This window comes from Triturus cristatus, chromosome 5_2 (assembly GCF_964204655.1).
Source record: "Triturus cristatus chromosome 5_2, aTriCri1.1, whole genome shotgun sequence".
Classification (NCBI taxonomy): Eukaryota; Metazoa; Chordata; class Amphibia; order Caudata; family Salamandridae; genus Triturus; species Triturus cristatus.
Genome location: NC_140588.1, coordinates 346,403,882 through 346,422,873, shown reverse-complemented (window position 1 = coordinate 346,422,873; position 18,992 = coordinate 346,403,882). Strand labels below are relative to the sequence as shown.

The 18,992-nt window shown below is 41.4% G+C and overlaps 1 long non-coding RNA gene across 1 annotated transcript in view; it reads right to left on the bottom strand.

Moving 5' to 3' along the window:
• Positions 1–5,218: 5,218 nt before the first annotated feature.
• LOC146822977 (uncharacterized) overlaps positions 5,219–18,992 on the bottom strand; it is a 95,078-nt gene continuing 81,304 nt past the window's right edge. The window contains exon 3 of the long non-coding RNA XR_014961864.1: positions 5,219–6,139. This is a non-coding gene — a long non-coding RNA (uncharacterized LOC146822977). The remainder of the gene's footprint in view (positions 6,140–18,992) is intronic.

The following is an 18,992-nucleotide window of genomic DNA, read 5'->3' as shown; positions in this document are numbered from 1 at the left end:
AATGATGGTGATAGTGGTGAAAAGGAAGGAATTGACATACGTCTAGATGTCATTGACAACTAATTCACATGACTGTAAGTAAATAATAAAAGTGTATCAAATGAAATGTTAAACCAATGTTTAATGTAATGAGGATAAAAGTCTGTGCTGGACACTTTTTAGAAAGGCCAAGTAAAGTGGCATCCAGGGCACAGATGTTTGTTGATCAAAGTTTTGACAAATTGACTATTGTATGCATTTACATTGTTTATCTTTGCTTGTTATTTGTATGGTGTCTATTTTGTAATATAATTTAATGAACCTTTTTGTTTTTATCTGTTTTAGGACCCATCACTTTGTTATCTTAATTTGGACATTTCAAAGTTGCGACATTTGCAGTCATATGTTGCTGTTGCTAAGTACAAAGGGAGCATGGGTTGATCCTGTGGAAGATACTCACAGACTTTGGGTGTACATATCTTGTACTGAGACAACTTTCACAATGATTGAATGGAAGTTTTTAAGATTGCATTAGACTTGTCTTCTGTTGAATGCTGGCACCAATTCAATATTTGCTGCTTGAATTGCTCTAACCACATGTGGTAGTTGACCCAAATCATACTAATCTTCCTTCACATTGGCAACATTTTCATTTTGTGTTAAGTGTATGAAGCTGTTGATGGCTCTCATCATTGTAGAAATAACTTCTTGTAGCAGACCACTTAGAGTTGGTTGTTTCATTGCCCCTGATACTGTAACAGTGTATTGGTATGATCCTGTGGCCACAACATTGAGTACTGCTGCGATTTATGACTATTGGTGTGATTGTTGCACAATCCCTATGGTGAGGCGGAAGATCAGTCTAGCTGATGACATAATTAAATAGTATTTTGCCTAATGAATCTGATTCTTTTGATTGAATTCCCTTCTTCCATGGTGGCAAGGTGTGGAACTGGAAAGGTAAAAATAGCACTGAGTATTTGCGTTATGCATGGTTAGCTATGCTTAAGAAAAATTGGCAGACCAATCTTTTTCAAACTGAATAAAATACTAGTTGATGTGTTTTCAGAATTTGTATTTTGTTGTCATGGTAGAAGACTGTGAGAAACATTATCTTTTTTTTTTTTTTTCAAAATGACTTTATTTCGGACAAAATGACCTAAAAAGTACAACACACAGCAAACATTTTACATCTAAAATTACAACATGCTGCCAGTCATGATTTAAAAAAAAAAAAAGAAAAAGATCAAAACAATGGTAATTGTACACACATTTTCATATAAAGAATACATTAGATTTTGAGGTATAGGATTTGGACAAGGGTTACACAATTGACTTTGAAAAGTGCATGGTGCAATAAATACATAAATTGGCTAAAAAAAAAAACATATGTATAAAAAGAAGCAAAAGCTCTTGAATATAAAACTATACATGAAGCACAAAATAATTAGTGGATTTACTGTACTATCACACTTGCTACAGGGCAATCGATGCATTATTTCGAGATCTCAGGTAAACCCTTCTAATGCACCACATTGAAAACAAGAAACCTGCAACCAAGTATACTATCGGGATGCTTGAATCAGATTTCAGTATCCTAAATACTTCGAGGTAGCGCCTATTACCAAGATTCCTACAAATCTGGACCAACCAACATCTCCTTGCCTTCTGATAGCCTAAACAGCTAAAAAAAAACATGAAGCTCAGTTTCCTCAGGATATTCACATGCCGGGCACTGAGTCATTTGTTGGTCTCTTCACTTAGATGTAAAGCAGCGAAGTGGAAGCACCCCATATCTGTATTGTAAATAGAGCTTCCTAGCCGCTGGTGGAGTTATGAGATCTATTTCCGACTCAAAGCAGGGAAACTCTTTTATTTCTAAAAAACCACTAGTGAGTTTCCCAGTCCCAGAAAGGGTATGATGTTGAGTCAGTCAGTACTCTTTATAGCATGCCTTCATATGATCCTTAGATGTTAGCAGACAGGCTGACTCAGGTTCAGACCAACAATCCCCTAAACCCATGCTAATTAACAGAGATTTTATGTGGTCGAGCCACGGAATCTTTACAGCACCCCGTACCCTCAGTACCTCTAGTAATTCCTCCCTGTAGGATATGAGTTCGGGGGAAGTCCAGAGGCGACGCCAATACATGATAGGCTTAAGACTCGCTACTTCAGCTATTGAAGTTATACCTGTATCCAGACGTAGCGGGACCAACGGGGTACTGCGTGGTAATCTAAATAACTGTCTTAAGTATTGGTTCTCCACCTGTGTTAATTTTTTCAAGTTTAGGGGGCCCATAGCTCTGCGCTATATAAAGCCCCACCTCTCGCTTGAGCCCTATAGATTTCTATTGCTGGACTAACAATTCTTTTGCTGGACTTATTAAAGACCTTCATGATGCCACCTGAAGATTGTGCTAATTTTAGCGTGGATTTTGTAATGTGCGCCCCCCCATTCCATAGACTCGGAGATTGTAATGCCTAAATGCACGAAGGATGACACTCTCTCAAGGGGTTTACCATTTAAAGACGGGTTAGGGCGTGTACTTTTTGGGCAATTAAATGCCATAAATTTGGTTTTCTGTAGGTTTATTTCTAGGCCTCTATCTCTACAGAACATCTCAAATTTATCCAAAACCCTTTGTATCCCCATAGGCGATTTAGCTACCAATAGGGTATCGTCGGCAAACATCATTGCCGAGATTCTACGGGAGGCTAACTTGGGGGCGTCAAGATCTTTTTCTGCAAGCAAGACATCAATCAAGCCATTAATATAGAGGCTAAATAAGGTTGGCGCAAGCACGCACCCCTGGCGTACACTGCGATTAATGGGTATAGGGGCTGTAAGTTTACCGTCCTTTCCATACCTAATTTGCGCATAATTGCATTCATGTAAACGTTTAAAAAGTCGAATTAGATATACTGGGACCCCCATCTCAGCCAAAACCAACCTTAATTTCTCCCTAGGTACTAGATCGAATGCAGATCTCAAATCTACAAAAATTAAGAAGAGACTACCCCCCTGCACACATACAGTCTTCCAGTACAGCAATTGTAATCTTAGTACTTGGTCCAGGGTCGACAACTTTTCCCTGAACCCGGCCTGGAGGGCAGACAGAACCTTCCTCTCTTCCATCCATGACTGCAATCTAAGGAGTAAGACTCGCGCAAAAAATTTCTGTGAAATATCTATTAGACTTATGGGTCTATAGTTGGTTGGGAGGAGTGAGGAGCCCTTTTTAAAAATCGGAATTATTTCCGCACCAAGCCAGCTTGGGGGAATCTTCATGCCTTGCATAATTGAATTAAAAAGCATCCAAAGATATGGAGCCCAAATAGCAGGTTCACTCTTGAAGAGGTCTCCAGGTATCTTATCCAAACCTGGAGCTTTGCCCGGAGCTATTCTTGCTAGTTCAACCTTTATTTCTTTTATGGTTATGCTCAGGCCCACATCTCCATCAGTCAAGGGCGTTAAATCCCAATTAACTGCAGGGCAAGGAACTGATGGATCACAACCATAAACAGAATCATCACCGGGCTCCTTAGCATACAAGGTTTCGAAGTGCTCCCGCCAAACCTGTTCGCCTAGGTTTGGCTCAACTGCACACGAAGGATGGTTGTACCGGAATTAGCAATTCCCCAGAATGTCCTCATATCTCTGTCTCCTAAGGCAGTTTTCATTGTAGCCCAGTTTTCTTCTTCCCACCTTTGCTTAGCCTCTTGAGTAGCTACTTTATAGTTTGCTCTTGCCGACCGTATTGAGAGGCGATCTTTGGCTTTAATAGATATTACTAAAGCCTTTTTAGCCTGACGGCAGGAAATATTGTACCAAGGGTGGGGGGGGGGGCAACTTATCTTGTTTCAAAATTTTATTTGGGAAAAAAAAATCAAAAGAGACCTTTCCTAATTTATCATAATTCAATTGGGCCTGTTGTAGATCTATACCCTCCTTGATCAGGCTACATAAGTTGGACACATCTATAAAAACTGGTAACAAGGCATCATATAAGCTGGCCAATCTATCTTCGGATTGGCTAAAATTTGACCATTTCACTCTCTTCCTGCAATTCGAAACCACCACCCTAGAATCAGAAGGGTTATCTGTAACTGACAGGCTCCCCATATTCAATGCTTTAAGTTCCACAACTAGTGCAGAATGGTCACTATCTAGACGTGGGATTATCTTAAAATCCATCATCCTATCCCAAAAATGTGAGTTAATAAGTGTATAGTCTAATATAGATCCACGATTTTTGCTATGGAACGTATAACCATTCGATGATTCGGATAGAGATCTCCCATTGCAAGCTCGGAGGGAGTGTCTCAAAGTGAGACAACTCATCTGAATCACAAGTGGGGACCATATTTTGACTTTTGGACATCCTGACTCTGGGATTTTCAAAAAGTGGTCCTCATCAAACAAACCATCAGGAGGTAACCCCTCTAGCGGCTCAAACTGACAATCAAAGTCCCCTCCTACTATAATCATCTGATTAGTATCAATGGAACCTAGAAAAGTAGTTACCTCTTCTACTGTGTTGGATTCATTGCCATTAGGAGAGGGTCGTGAATATACATTTATTAAGACAACAGGGGGCTTTGAAGGAAACCGTAAAAAGACGCTTAAAATGTCACTTGACCCTGTGTCAATTTGAACCGCTGTACACCCCAGATGAGAGCCCACCCAGGTTGTAAGGCCCCCGGATGGTCTCCCTTTTCCCTCCGAGGTTGCCGGAATGTTGAAGCTAGCATAGCCTAATTTGGAAACCTCTCTTTTTGCCCGGGTTTCTTGGAACATGCAGATTTCAAAATAATCAATAAAAGTTGCCCATTCGGGGTCATCCAATTTACTGTTTAGTCCCGCAATATTCCAAGACAAAACCCTTGTTGCCTGGGTATTCAATGAGTTCTTATATGGGGTCACCAGTATTGGCTGATTTAAAGAAGTATTTGTTAATTCAGCAGCATCGGGAGGTTTTGGGTCTGGATCCAATGATTGTTCAAGGTTTTCGAAGAAACATTATCTACTTGACTTTATTAGGTTTGATTTTATTAAACAAAACTAATCAAATTAAAACAGGATTAAAACCTAAAAGCAAACAAAAAATGAAAAAATCGGTCATGGTGAAAGAAACCTTGATTGAAGAGCCAAAATTGTTTGTCCAATGTCCAAATTACAATTGGCATCAGAAAGATAAATGTGTCCAGAAAATAGTCCAGCCACACACTAGAGGAAATTAGGTTCTGTGTCTCTTTATTGTGGTAGTGGTCTTACCATCCTCTCCTGTTAGTCCGGATGAATGTGTGCTCCTGCGGGGGGCTGGTGAAGCCACAGTTGCAGGGACTGAGGTGGGTGCAGGTGTTGCCTCTTGTGACAGGGTATCCCTTTCTGCGCCTGAGGAAGTTCTAGTTGACCCAGATGTTGTTGGACCACTGAAAGGGGAAGATGGTGCTGGAAAAGCCCTGCACATATGGGTATAATGTCATGCAGCACCCCAATCAGGGAGCCCAAATTGGTGCTCAGATTCTCCATCTGTATATTGTGTTCCATTAGCAACAGCTTCATCTCCCAAAGCTCTGTAAGGATCTGGCCCATCATATCTTGGGACTGATGGAGGGATCCCAAGCCTTGGTTAATGGTGGCCTGGGTGACAGTGAACCCAGTGGCCTCACTATGCTGGCCCACAGATTCCTTCCAACGATCCCTACCCCCACTACCCTGTTCCCTTGACTCAGTGTGCCCCATCCCACTGGGTTCTGGATGAACAAGAGGTGGTGGTGGTGTTGTCTCAACTGCAACCAGGACCGGATGGTACAAGATCGGTGTGATGTTGGTTTGGACACAGGGAGTGAAGTTATCCATACGCAGAGGTGTTGTAAAAGCTAGGGTGGGAGGTGTTGGTGTGGGCCGAATGAGACTCGCTGGAGCCACGTGTCCAGGCAGGCCATATGGACCAGGCTGCTCCTCCTCATTCAGACTCTCAGGAGTGGAGTCATCCCTGTATGCTTGATCCTGGGCTGGAGTGGAGGTTTCCTCCGTGACAGATGTTTGGCCATGTGCTCTGGCTGTTGGACCTATTATAAATGTCCAAAAATGAATAAATTGTAAAAGTGTAGATTACACATCCAATGAGTTTTCGGCAAAAAATGTAGCAACCTAAAAGGGAAAAAAAGTTCAATATCATGATTATTCCTTTCAGTGGTATTGTAATTAATTACACAAACCATTTAAATTTCAGACAAAACTACTTCAAACAAACTGTTAAGAAGATGTCCCGAAATGAAAACAAAATTGTAACTATACATGAAATGTGCCAGCCATTCAACACAAAACAGTAGAGAGGAGAAATCTCAAATTAACCATTCCAAGGCCTAGCAAAAACAGACATTTACACAACAGAGAAGGATGTTTAGCACTACTCATCATACAAACAGTGCAGAGTAGATTTTTCATGTATACCACATATTCAGCATACAAATTTACATACCTAAAAATGTTTAGGTCAACAAACTTTGATTTGTGAAACTGATGACATCAATTAAATTATATGACAAGAAAAGGACAACATACAAAATTCAACACTAACGATTTTCAAAAGAGATCAATAAATAGATATTTATCAATAAATGACACTTTACCATATGTGGAAATATGATAAAAAAGGGAGAATGAGCAAACTTAGATTGCAATATTATTTTCACCAAACAGAAACAAGGCATTGTGGTAGTTGTAGTTATTTCAATTAAACATTCACATCACTTGCAAAATTGTAACTTGAATATACCTAGTGTAAAACTGCAGTAAAAAGAGAACAGACATTTACTATATGAAACACATATATCTTATTTGTTGTACAAACACTTACAAGCACCATCACATCATGTGAAATGTAATGGGGATCGAAACGTGTTATCTTAAATACAACACAATGCATTCAAACAAACAAGCCAAACAAGATGTTACTGATATATTTAGGTCTCTATGTAAAAAAAAATGTGCTGAACACATTAGTAACAGCTAAATTGAAAGCATACAGGACATTTAGGTTCAGTGACACGTTGGAAAGTGTAACTTTCCAATCTCCACTCTACCATGGACTCTTGTCAAGCCTTGAGGATGTAGGATCTGCAAGACCTTCTCCTCCCAGGAAAAGAGTTGTAATGGGGGGCTGGAAGAACCACCACCAGTCCTCTGGGCTTCCAGGTGATACTTGGAGGCCAGAAAATGCACTCTCCCCCACAGGTCGTTCCACCTCTTCCTAATTTCCTCCTGTGTGCACAGGGTGTTTGCTACAGCATTCACTCTGTCAACTACTCTGGCCCGCATTTGCCTTTTCTGACATATGGCTGTATTTTGGACTTGGTTCCAAATAATTGCAGCTCTACTCTTATAATTTCATCCACCATGACTGAATGAATTTGTGAACCCACAAGTAAAATAAAAATTTTAAAAATGCCCAAGAAAAAGAGGGAGCAAAGAAAAAACCTGAATTCCCTGACAGAACTTTTCCTGGTAAATGTTGTGCTGTGCTGCAATGGCAAAGGATCATGGTCTGAAATGGAGTGTGCTTTGTAGTGTGGAAAGTGGGTGTAAACAATTAGGCAAAACACATCAGGTGTGCGATGCTAGCAATAATCCTACAGCCACAGAATCTCTCCATCGGCAACCTGCCTCTAGAACACCGCCAGCACAACTGTGAAATTTAAATTGGCTCAGGGCAATCCCGCCACCCTGAAGGCGACGGAGTAATGTTAGCCAGCAAAGAATTCCGCCACATCTGCAGTGGCGGGCCGTTTACGTGACGGGAAACACTGTGCTGACACGGACGGAGATTCAGCCTGCATCTAAATAGGGCATGTAGGATCCATCAGCTTGATGGAGTACTTGGAAACTCCACTGTGGAGTGAGGTCAGTAGCCCTACCAAGATCTAAATTAGGCCCTAAGTCGCTTGTCTAGTATGAGGCCGAAGGATATTGAACTATAAGTATTTACTGGTTTAAATCAAAGTTGGAATGCTAAGGAGGAGAAATACAGCTTTTAGAGAGACATACTTCAAATAGGGGATTGTTGTTCAAACATGACATGTAGGGTATGAGCAAGATGAGAGATGTGAGGTGAAGAGATCTTGATACAAAGCTGGGCTTTGTCAGTATATTCGTGGTATAAGATCACCTAGTTCTTGGAGATGAAACCAAGAATGGACTCTTGTACTCCTTGTAGCAAATTAACAAGTCTGGAAAAGAAGGCAATTTTGACCTGCTTGGATTGATTCATCAAATCTGATGCTAAACAGTTCAGTACTATGCAATCAATGCTCCTTTACTCTATGAGAATAATAATAAAGGTAGAGCAATTGATGGTGTTGAAGGCAGACATTAAATCAAGGAAAACAAGTAGACATGAATCACTGGTGTCTAGGATGCATACCATATCATCAAGAACCTGTATAAATGAGGTCTTAGTTATCCACCGTGCCCGATGCACCAATGTGTTAATTAGAAATAAGACACCATATAAAGGATGTGTTATTGGAGTTGAGATACTGCTGAATGTTCAAATGACCTTACCAAAAAAGGTCTGACTGGCAGTTGCTAAGATCACCTACATCAGCAGAGGATTCATTCAGCAAAGGAAAGACTTAACTAATTTTATGACAATAAGGCAAAACAATTGAAAAGAAATAGATTTGGTAGATTAGCCTAGCAGGATAAACAGTTAAGATGGATGCAATATCAACATAAATAGGTCAGGGAAATGGTTTGAGATTGCCACCTTGCTCACAGTTTCTTTAAATTGCAGCCAGGTATACCTGCACTTGCTACTAGTGGTGAGGTTGTTCTGTGTATTTGGAAGACCAGGCAAGGACATTTCAATATTTCTAACTTTGTAATCAAAGAACTGAGCAACATCGGCAATTTTAGATGTGCACATTTGACTATAAAAGAAATTGTAGGACTATTTGCCAATTTGATACCTTCAAAGAGTACTTTGCAATGGTTGTCCACGGTGTTGATTAGACATTTGATGTGAGAACTTTCAATTCTCATATTCATGCAGATATGTTATGTCATTACTATGTGAATACTGCTTGGGTCAGTAATATTAAGAACGGGAAGTACTCACCCCACAGCCTAATATGAAATGTGAGAAAGCTGGAAAATGTATAGGAGTTAGTCTAAAATGCAAGAATTAAACAATTTTGGGGAAGGTGGCATTTGGTAACATAATGTATCTCAGGGAGATTTTTTTTATCATGTCAATTACATAGATGCACAAATAAATGAAGATGTTATCATCCAAAGTAGATTTTCCTTCAGACAAATTCAACACTTTTAGAGTAAATACAGTCAATCTCATTTGGTGATTGCCATGATTTGTTTACAGTTTTTTAGTACTTCTCAGAATTTATGTTTTTAACTTTGCCATTCATTGGTGTAACTCGGCCACAAGCGATACCTGCGACTTCACATAAATTTTATTTGTGCCTTGGTGTTTTTCTGGTGCAGTTTACATCTATGTGCAAATTAACAAAAACCTCTTCACGATCCTTTATTGGGGGAGATGGGGATAGATGTATAACAGCAATCAAATAGTCCTTTGTGTGAGTACCCCATCAACCAGGAAGGTGCTGGTTTCATCAGCCTTAAGAAGCAACTGACCGATGCCAATACAATTAATCTACCAAAAATACCAAAATACAGGCATGACTGCTTAAATAACACCCTCTTCTAAACTCTGGAAAAGGAACCATAAATTCCACGCTTGAGCACTCATAAAGTGTGCCCTTCATTTCGAAAAAGGAGTGTTTTTAGTCAATAGTCTTAAACTAGAAAACATAGAGCTTGATATGGCCTCAAGGAATAATCAAGCAACTGTTTATTATAATCATTTATTTGGAATGTGCCAGCACTTCCTGTAGTGTCAGCTTATGTGACTCAATCCCTATTCCTGGAACTCAATTAAAGTGTGCTTTAGGAGGGCAAGGCAAAGTGCACGCGATGTGACAGGCAGAGCAGGAGAAACTTAATACAGCAGTGAACCTGCTCCCTTGTGAATGGAGTTCAGATAGTAGATCTTTTACTATGGGGACAGTGGCAAGATTAGTGTCAATGCAGATTCTTATTGAACTATGTAGAATTGGAGGAAATATAAATTACTCCAAATAAAACAATAGTGTGAGGAGATCCTTCCTTATTAAAAGTGACAAAAATACTATGGCAGTTTGAATTATACATATATAGAATACTTGTTTAGGGCTTTGTGCACAAAAAATGTAGAAAATCTGCACTCGCGGATTTACTTGTGCATTTGGATGCAGATTTCAATCAGTAGATTTGTAGAGAGGTTTTTGTCACCCATGAGGATGCAGTTTTACTACTTTTTGGAATTCACCAATTAATCAAGGAATTCGCTGGAACAATTTTCAGAGTTCGGAGCAGACCATTGGCGACAGCTCAATAAAATCAGGAATTTTAAGAAACACGTTTTACTGAACAGGTGAGTGTAACAACGGAGCCATACTACTCCCCTCTGAAATCTGGAGAATCGCCGAAGACTTTTTTATTTAAAAAAAAATTGAATCCTGCGGTGCATTTCGTAATGCATTTCCAAACTAAATAGACCAAATGGGAAATCCTTGGGGGACAGTTGTTCCTAGCGTTTGTAGTGGGCATACTGTTCATCAAAATGGCACCTGGACAGCCTGGAGTTAGCTGACATTCTCAAATTAAAATCACCTGTTTTAATTAAAACCGGATCTATGAGGGACTACGGGGCATATTTAGAAGGGCTTTATCTCTAAAAAAGCGGAGATAAAACCAGCGCCCTATTTACAACAGGGTGCTAACATGCATAATCGCATGTTAGCACCCTTTTTCCCAAGGCCTCACTTTGCATCTCCAATGAGATGCAAAGTGGGCGTTACTGGGCGTACCCAAGATGGACTACATTGCAAATATCGCTGATATTTACATTGCGATATTTGCAGGGCAGCCCACATGATTTTAGCACACATTAGATTTTGGCGAAAACTAACGTTTTCGGGAAAACCTAACGTTTTCGCGAAAACCTAACGTCTGCTAAAATCCTGACTTAGCCATCCCTAACATAGGGGGTGGATTATGCTGATACGACCCTGTGGGTCGCATCAGCAAGGTTATCGCCCTTTTGCAGGGAACATCGCTGGAAAACCGGCAATGTTCCCTGCAAAAGGGCGATAACCTTGCTATCGCTGGAATTTTTATCGCCCTGGAGTAACGCGTTGTTAATAACGCGCTACCAGGGCGATAAATTCCAGAGATAGCCTGTGATAATATAATTATCGCTAAGCAGGGCCAGCGATAATTATCGCTGGCCGTTGTTAATATGCCCCTACGTGCTTTCAACTAAAACACTACACTTGTCCTCATTGCCCTCTCAAATACTGTGCATCCAGTGGAAATAATGCCCCACAGTAGTGCTTTGTCACAGAATGACCCAAATTCCTCAAAACATATGAGAGAAAATGTTCAACGATTAAAGGACCAGAGAATTTGTCCTCATTCTGTTGTATGACAATGCGTTCAACAAACAAGCTTTGCTGCATGAATGTATTTATAATCACACCGATGGGTGGAATGTTATGGAAAATTAGGCCTATTTTATGTAAGTCAAATGGTGTGTGAGTCTACAGAATGAAATCTGGGTTGTGTTTAATGCATATCCATTGGTTCTGTATGAGGCACTTCCTCTTAGACCTCCATTATTATCTATTTATTTATAATACAATGTGTAACAAGTAGTAATGTAATGCTCGTGTGAGCAAGCTTCTTTCTAGGAAGGATGCCTCAAACGTTTCTTAAGCACTTATTATATCGGAGGTTCTAACTTGTTTAATTTTTATTGAGTCCCGTAAACATCATATTAGTATAATTCATACTATAAGAATCCGTGGTGCCTAAACAATGTAGGAGAGCATTCATAAATCCACACAGTGAGTCACTCCGCCAGTCAGTAAGGATGGGAGGGTAAAGAACGCACAGGAGTGAAGCAGTTGAATGTCGATTCATTTCAGAAACAAAACTAAACCACGAAGTAAAGTTTACTGGAAAATCATAGGATAAAATAACATAAACAAAACTAAACAATGAAGTAAAGTTTACTGAAAAATCATAGAATAAAATAACATAAAATGAGGGGGGATATTTAGTACAGTACCTTAGCAGTTTATCTTCCATACCTGATAAGTGGGTTTATGGGAAATCACTTTACTTTACATATCTTAGATTGTAAATATGTGTGATGTAAGAAGAGGTGAGAAGTCTATTGTTGTTCTGGCTGCATCTCTGCTATCCCCTTCCCATCACACCCTTTCTATAATCTGGTTTCCACCAGTCCGCACACCCTCACAACACTGTTCTACATACAGTGCCTCGTGTTGAAGATGCTACTGCTGCAATAAACATGTTCACTTTAATGTTCTATATTTTTCCTCGGTATGTGCAGTACCAAATGCCTAAAATTAGAAAGCAAGGTGTAATAGGATATGCTCTAAAAATAACATAATCATTAAAGGAAAAGCTTAAAATTGTACATGTACGCGTGAAGATAATGACAATGTATGTCAGTATTACACTGGATCTGCCCTGGATGTCATTGCAAATAGGTTTGTTGATTTTCAACTGCATCGATTTCCTTTCAAGTAGGATATATTTATAAAAGAAACACAATAAATGACTACAGCTTTTATTTAATGCGTCTTGGTTTGCTTTTTGACACTTCTTAGTATATAAGCTCCCGTCCCTAGAGCTGGACTGGTGGTTCGGTCACTCTGGCATTTTCCCAGTGGGCTGCTTTGAGTGCAGGATGGGCTGCCATGGCCCAACTCTATCCCTACAGCCCTATTCCACTGATGGCCTCCTTTAGTGTGAGGCTGGTTTGGACATTTTTGTCAGGGCTGATGTTGGTTTCCGGTCTTGCCATGCCCGAATCACATCACCATTGAGTAGCACTATCTTATTTATACTTCTGTGAGAGGAAATATATTTAACAATATTTCTAAACTATGAAAAAGAAGGTTGTAAATGTTTTTTACCTCTTTGGCAGTTAGTCGTTTTTTGACTCAGCCTCCCTCACAATCTCCTAAACCTCAGAAATGATGTTACTAATGATCATGTTTTTTATGTTATCACACAATGTAATACATGGTAAAAAAAGTCTTCAATTTTATGTACCTAATGTCAAACCAAATAACTTTTGAACTAAGCCCCAAACCTTCCAGACAACTGTAGAAATACATCTGAATGATTATAGAATTGCTTGTAGTTTGTAAAACAACAATTTTTTTGCTGCGTTGCTGCTACGCATAATTAAGTTAACCTGTGAGTGTCTTTAAAAGTATGCCACAGGGAGGAAGAGAAATAAACAATAAATGGTTTGCTTATTGCCTAATCTCTTGTGAGGCTTACTTCAATTTTATGGGCAAGGTGTTGCAGCACGTGGCCCAAACCTAATTCTAGCCCCATTGTGATCCGTTCTTCTTCCCACCCTAGAGGTGGAGTTATGCCAGCCCTGTGCTGGAGTAAATTTGCAAACATTTCTAAGGCGGGAAGGGGTAGATCGCCAACAGATTTTAATATTTGTGGGCTTTCTTAACCGTTCAAGGCAAGCAATCCCTTAAAACGCCCACTTTCCTCACTTTGGCCCTCATTACGATGTCGGGTGGACCACCACCGACAGGCTGTCAGTGGCGGTCCACCCAACATCTAGGGCAGCGGTCCGACAGCCGGATTAAGATACCGGTGGTCAGAGCGCATCGGGCGGGAGGAAAGACCCCCACCTCCAACAGGCTCAAGGAGCCCAGCAGGATGGTGATCGGACAGTAATCCATACAATGAAGGCAGTGCCTGTGCAGGCACCGCCGTATAGACTACGATCACCATTTCCCACGGCCTGTTCATGGTGGTCCCACCGCCATGGAAAGGCTGTCAGAAAGGGACTTTGGGGTCCCTAGCAGGGAACCCCAATGGAAATAATATTAAACTAAATTATCTAAATACAATAATTTAGTTTAATATTATTTCCATTGGGGTTCTACTTTAAGTCCTTATCTCCATTATCTTCAATGGGAGAGTGCTGCAATACCAGTGGCTGGCCATGTGTGGTGCTGGACTTACTTCAGGTCTGAGCTGGAGTATATTTATGATGGTTTTAGGACCTTTTTAGGTTCAGTAGTTTTAGAATGCAGTTTGTGACTACGAATGGGTTTACCCCTTCCTATCCCAGGGCTAAACCCGTCTTAGGGGCATATTATCAAGCACGGCGTTAAAATTATCGCCGCTTTAGCGACAGAAAACTGCCGCTAAAGCGGCGATAATGGGCTTGATAATATGCCGTAGAGAATTCCAATAGAAGCCCATGTTGACACCAGAACATGGGCTTCTATGGGAATTCTCAAGGTCATATTATCAAGCCCATTATCGCCGCTTTAGCGGTGGTTTCCTGCCGCTAAAGCGGCGATAATTTTAACGCCGTGTCTTGATAATATGCCCCATAGTCCTTCTTAACCCCCCTTCTTGTAGCAAGTATTGCCACATTTTCAACAACTCGCCCATGTCCCACCTCATTTACTTTTAAATCATACACTTAAGTGTGCGTAGATCTCCACAATCATGCAGAGATCTCTGCACAGAACAAATAGAAGAGGTTTGTTGAATTTTATACCCATAAAATTGTTTACCTATGAAACCACATAAAACTGTTAATATGATGTGAGCTTGAGTAACTGATTCAGGTTAAGTTACATGTTTTAGGATATGAACTATATAAATCAGCTAAAGAAATCAGATTACGATGGGGTCGGGGAGGTACTGGGGAACATGGCCAAATATATCCAAATATATTTAAGCAGCAAACTACTCCTCAAATTCTAAAACAAATCAGTTGTACTTTTGACCAGGCATTATGATGGCTACCTTCTTTCATAGCCCAGAACAATTATTTTTTTAATCAACAATTTAGATCTTTGTATTTGAGCAGAAACATGAGGTGGGAATTGCAGCTCTTTATAAAATCATTGAAGCATCCCAGTACAATCTTCAGCTATTTACACCCACATGTACCTTTACTATTCATTTTAAGCCATGGCTAGGATTGACCTCTAAATGGATAATTAATTTAAACTTTCAGATCTAGTGGGAAATCAAATAGAAACACACCTTTCTTTTTAATCTTCATGAGCAGAAAAGTGTGATTCTCCCTTACTCCCACTTCTGAACCTCCCTGGATCAGCTTTAGAAATAGCCACAACTTTTGGGACTGCTGTTAAAGATGCTGGGAGAGGCAGTCTTAGCAGGAAAATTAAAGAAAGGATTAGAGGAGCTTAGTAGGAATAGTTGAGGAAGGACATAGGCTTCTTGAGGGCTTATAGCCTAGAGATGTATCATGCCTGAAAGTTCTTAGATATGGAATGCTTGGATGCTTGAAGGGGGCTATGTCTAGGGGACTTAGGCCCAGGTGGAGAAGCATGCAGGAGAATGTGAAATGCCTGTAGATATGTGTCTCCAAGGTGGCTTGACCTCTGGAGGAAATACGTGTTTTAGAAGGTGAGGGTCCTGCAACGTTGGGCTCTAGGGGTGTGTTTTCAGAGTGAGGAGGTTGTGTATTTTGACCTTTTTATAGAATGGGGAGAAAGACTGAGATGTGTGACAGGAGTGTATCTTAGACTGCTGGCAATTTACAAAAGTGAAACCACATTTTGCACTCTCCTTTTAAGTTAGGGTTCCAGTGCTCTTAACAACTAAGGAGCAATATATAAAAGAATCAAAAAGAGAAATATTTCACCCAAGATCTCCAGGTGGAGCCCACCACACTTTTTAAAAGCCTAGTGAGATTATGATCCCAAGCACATTCTGTTATCTATCATATACAAGCTTTTGATGTAAAAAAATGACCTGAATCCCCCCGAATTAAAATATTATTGTTATCCTGAAAAAACAAACGTTTTCCTAAAATACTGAATGTAATTTTTAGTAAATGCAAGTTTTGTACTTACATGTACTATTGATACCAATATCTACTTTCTGCCTTGGATTCCCAAGCATCACCATCTCATGGGGACTCAAACTTTGCTAAGTATTTCCACTAATAGGCTAGAGTCAATATAAATCTAAGGGTGCCTATCATCCTGCAATGGATGTCTACAACAGACCAGTAATTAGTACTAAGGTGCCATATGGACTCAAAAATAATTAACCTCTATACCTTCTAGCGATCAGATACTCCTGTGTGACCAACAGTGCACCAGCACCACACCAGCAGTTCGTAACCAGGAAGCAACACTCTCCAAGGAGAACACTACATTAAGGTATCTGAAAGATGGGTCCAATTCTCTTTCTTATACATCCATAGCAAACATAGAAAGGCCCTGCCACACCCTCAACCAAAAGTGCCTGAACATTAGTCTTCAGAAAAAAGGGAAACCTGTTGCACTTGTGTTTTAGACCTGTCAGCCTTAGAGTGGTCTTCCCTCAAACTTTTTGCCTTCACCCCGCTTATATTTGCTGATCTCTTTTTTGCTGACCATAGTACTCTGCACACTTTACCAGTGTGTGTGCTCTCTCTCTAAAACATGGTAGGATTGGCTTACATCCAATTGGCATATTTAAAGTAATTGTAAGTATCTAGTAAAGGAATCTTAATGTGCCCAGGGCCTGTAAATCAAATGCTACTAGTGGCCCTGCAGCACTGATTATGCCACCCAGTTAAGTAGCCCCTAAAACATGTCTCAGGTCTGACATTGCAGCTTGTGTGTGCTATTTTTAAGCTGTGATTTTGACCTGGCAAAATAAACCTTTTCCAGGCCCAGACCTTCCTTTTTAATACATATAAGTCGCCCCTAGGGTAGGCCCTAAATGGCCCGCAGGGCAGGATGCCATGTATTTAATAAGTAGGATATGTAATTTTACGTTTTACCTGTCCTGCTAGTGAAAAACTCTTCATTTGTTTTTCACTACTGCAGAGCTACCTTAGGATAACATTGGAGCTACGTTCTTACATTTAATAAGCTGTAACTTCCAAATAGGAACAGGTAACCAGTTCAAGTTTGCTGTCTTTGAAATTGTATTAAAAAATCCTCTCCTATGGTAAAGTCGGATTTTAAATTACAATTTGGAAATGCCACTTTTAGAAAGTTGTACAAAAGGGGGTGGTGATGGACGGAGCATCAGAACCAATCAAACACTCACACCCAGTCAACAGATCTGAGTTTGATCCATCACCGTTCTTTAGCCCACTCCGCCACCCCAGTTCAGACATGGCCATATGCAAATCAGTCTGACCCTGTGCCTCATGGGAACAGTCCAGCCCGAACTGCCAAGCCATGCCTTCCCTGGACCGGAAACAAGCTTCCTAGGACCAGTTTCTGGCATCTCAGCCGTCTTCAGCCAGGCTTGCTTGAATCCAGTGGCAAAGTGAGCAAGGGACTCACGTCTGAGCATACCCTGCCAACTTATGGCGAACAAAGCGGTACAAAAGGGGGTGGTGATGGACGGAGCATCAGAACCAATCAAACACTCACACCCAGTCAACAGATCTGAGTTTGATCCATCACCGTTCTTTAGCCCACTCCGCCACCCCAGTTCAGACATGGCCATATGCAAATCAGTCTGACCCTGTGCCTCATGGGAACAGTCCAGCCCGAACTGCCAAGCCATGCCTTCCCTGGACCGGAAACAAGCTTCCTAGGACCGGTTTCTGGCATCTCAGCCGTCTTCAGCCAGGCTTGCTTGAATCCAGTGGCAAAGTGAGCAAGGGACTCACGTCTGAGCATACCCTGCCAACTTATGGCGAACAAAGCGGTACAAAAGGGGGTGGTGATGGACGGAGCATCAGAACCAATCAAACACTCACACCCAGTCAACAGATCTGAGTTTGATCCATCACCGTTCTTTAGCCCACTCCGCCACCCCAGTTCAGACATGGCCATATGCAAATCAGTCTGACCCTGTGCCTCATGGGAACAGTCCAGCCCGAACTGCCAAGCCATGCCTTCCCTGGACCGGAAACAAGCTTCCTAGGACCGGTTTCTGGCATCTCAGCCGTCTTCAGCCAGGCTTGCTTGAATCCAGTGGCAAAGTGAGCAAGGGACTCACGTCTGAGCATACCCTTTTAGAAAGTTGGCATTTTCCTGCCTTAGCCATTTAGTGCCTGCCGCCTGTCTCTGGGTCACATGACGGTGTGTAGCTGACAACTGGGCTCTGCATATTCTTCCTAGACAGCCACACACAATAGAGAGTGTAGGTGTGCCTGGATGGGGCCTTACTTGAGGATGGGAGGGTGGAGCTGGGCACAGCCCTACTTTCACTTCAATAGGCTGGGTTGCCTGCCTCCACACAAAGGGCTGCATACCCCCAGTAGTTAGTCTATAGCCAGGGCAGGGGAGGCAGGAAACCTGTGGACTTCAAAGAGAAACCTCTAGAAGCTTCTCCCACTTCAAAGGAAGGCCCATGTACAAATATTCGACCTCAGACACCAACCCTTTGGTACACTTTTGGACCTCTGGATAGTTTGTCAGGAAGAAGGACTGCTGTGCTGCTGAAAGTACTGCCACTCTGCTGGACTGCTGCTCGGAAGGACTGCTGCTGCCATGCTGTGCTGACCTGCTGCCTTCTGGCCTCTTTCCTAAAGTAGAAAGACTGGACCTGCATCTGTTGAACCCAGGACCCCAGAGTGAGTCTAATGGCTAGCTGGCTGGCCTCCTGACTAGAGCCGCAGGGACAGATGGCTACAACAACCTGGAACCCAGCACCTGGATTCTGCCATCTGTGAGTCCTACCCCGCCAAGTGGTGCCACCCCAGTCCTGAACCCTTGGAAGTGGGCCTGAAGGTGCTCTGCCAGGCCATTTGTGGACCCAGAAGAACTAACACATCCCCTCTGCTGCGCAGTGCATTTACGATCAGAAATGATGCATCGCCTCTGCTGCCAGATTTCTCTTAGCGCAAGGACTCCGCATCGACCCCACAGACCACATC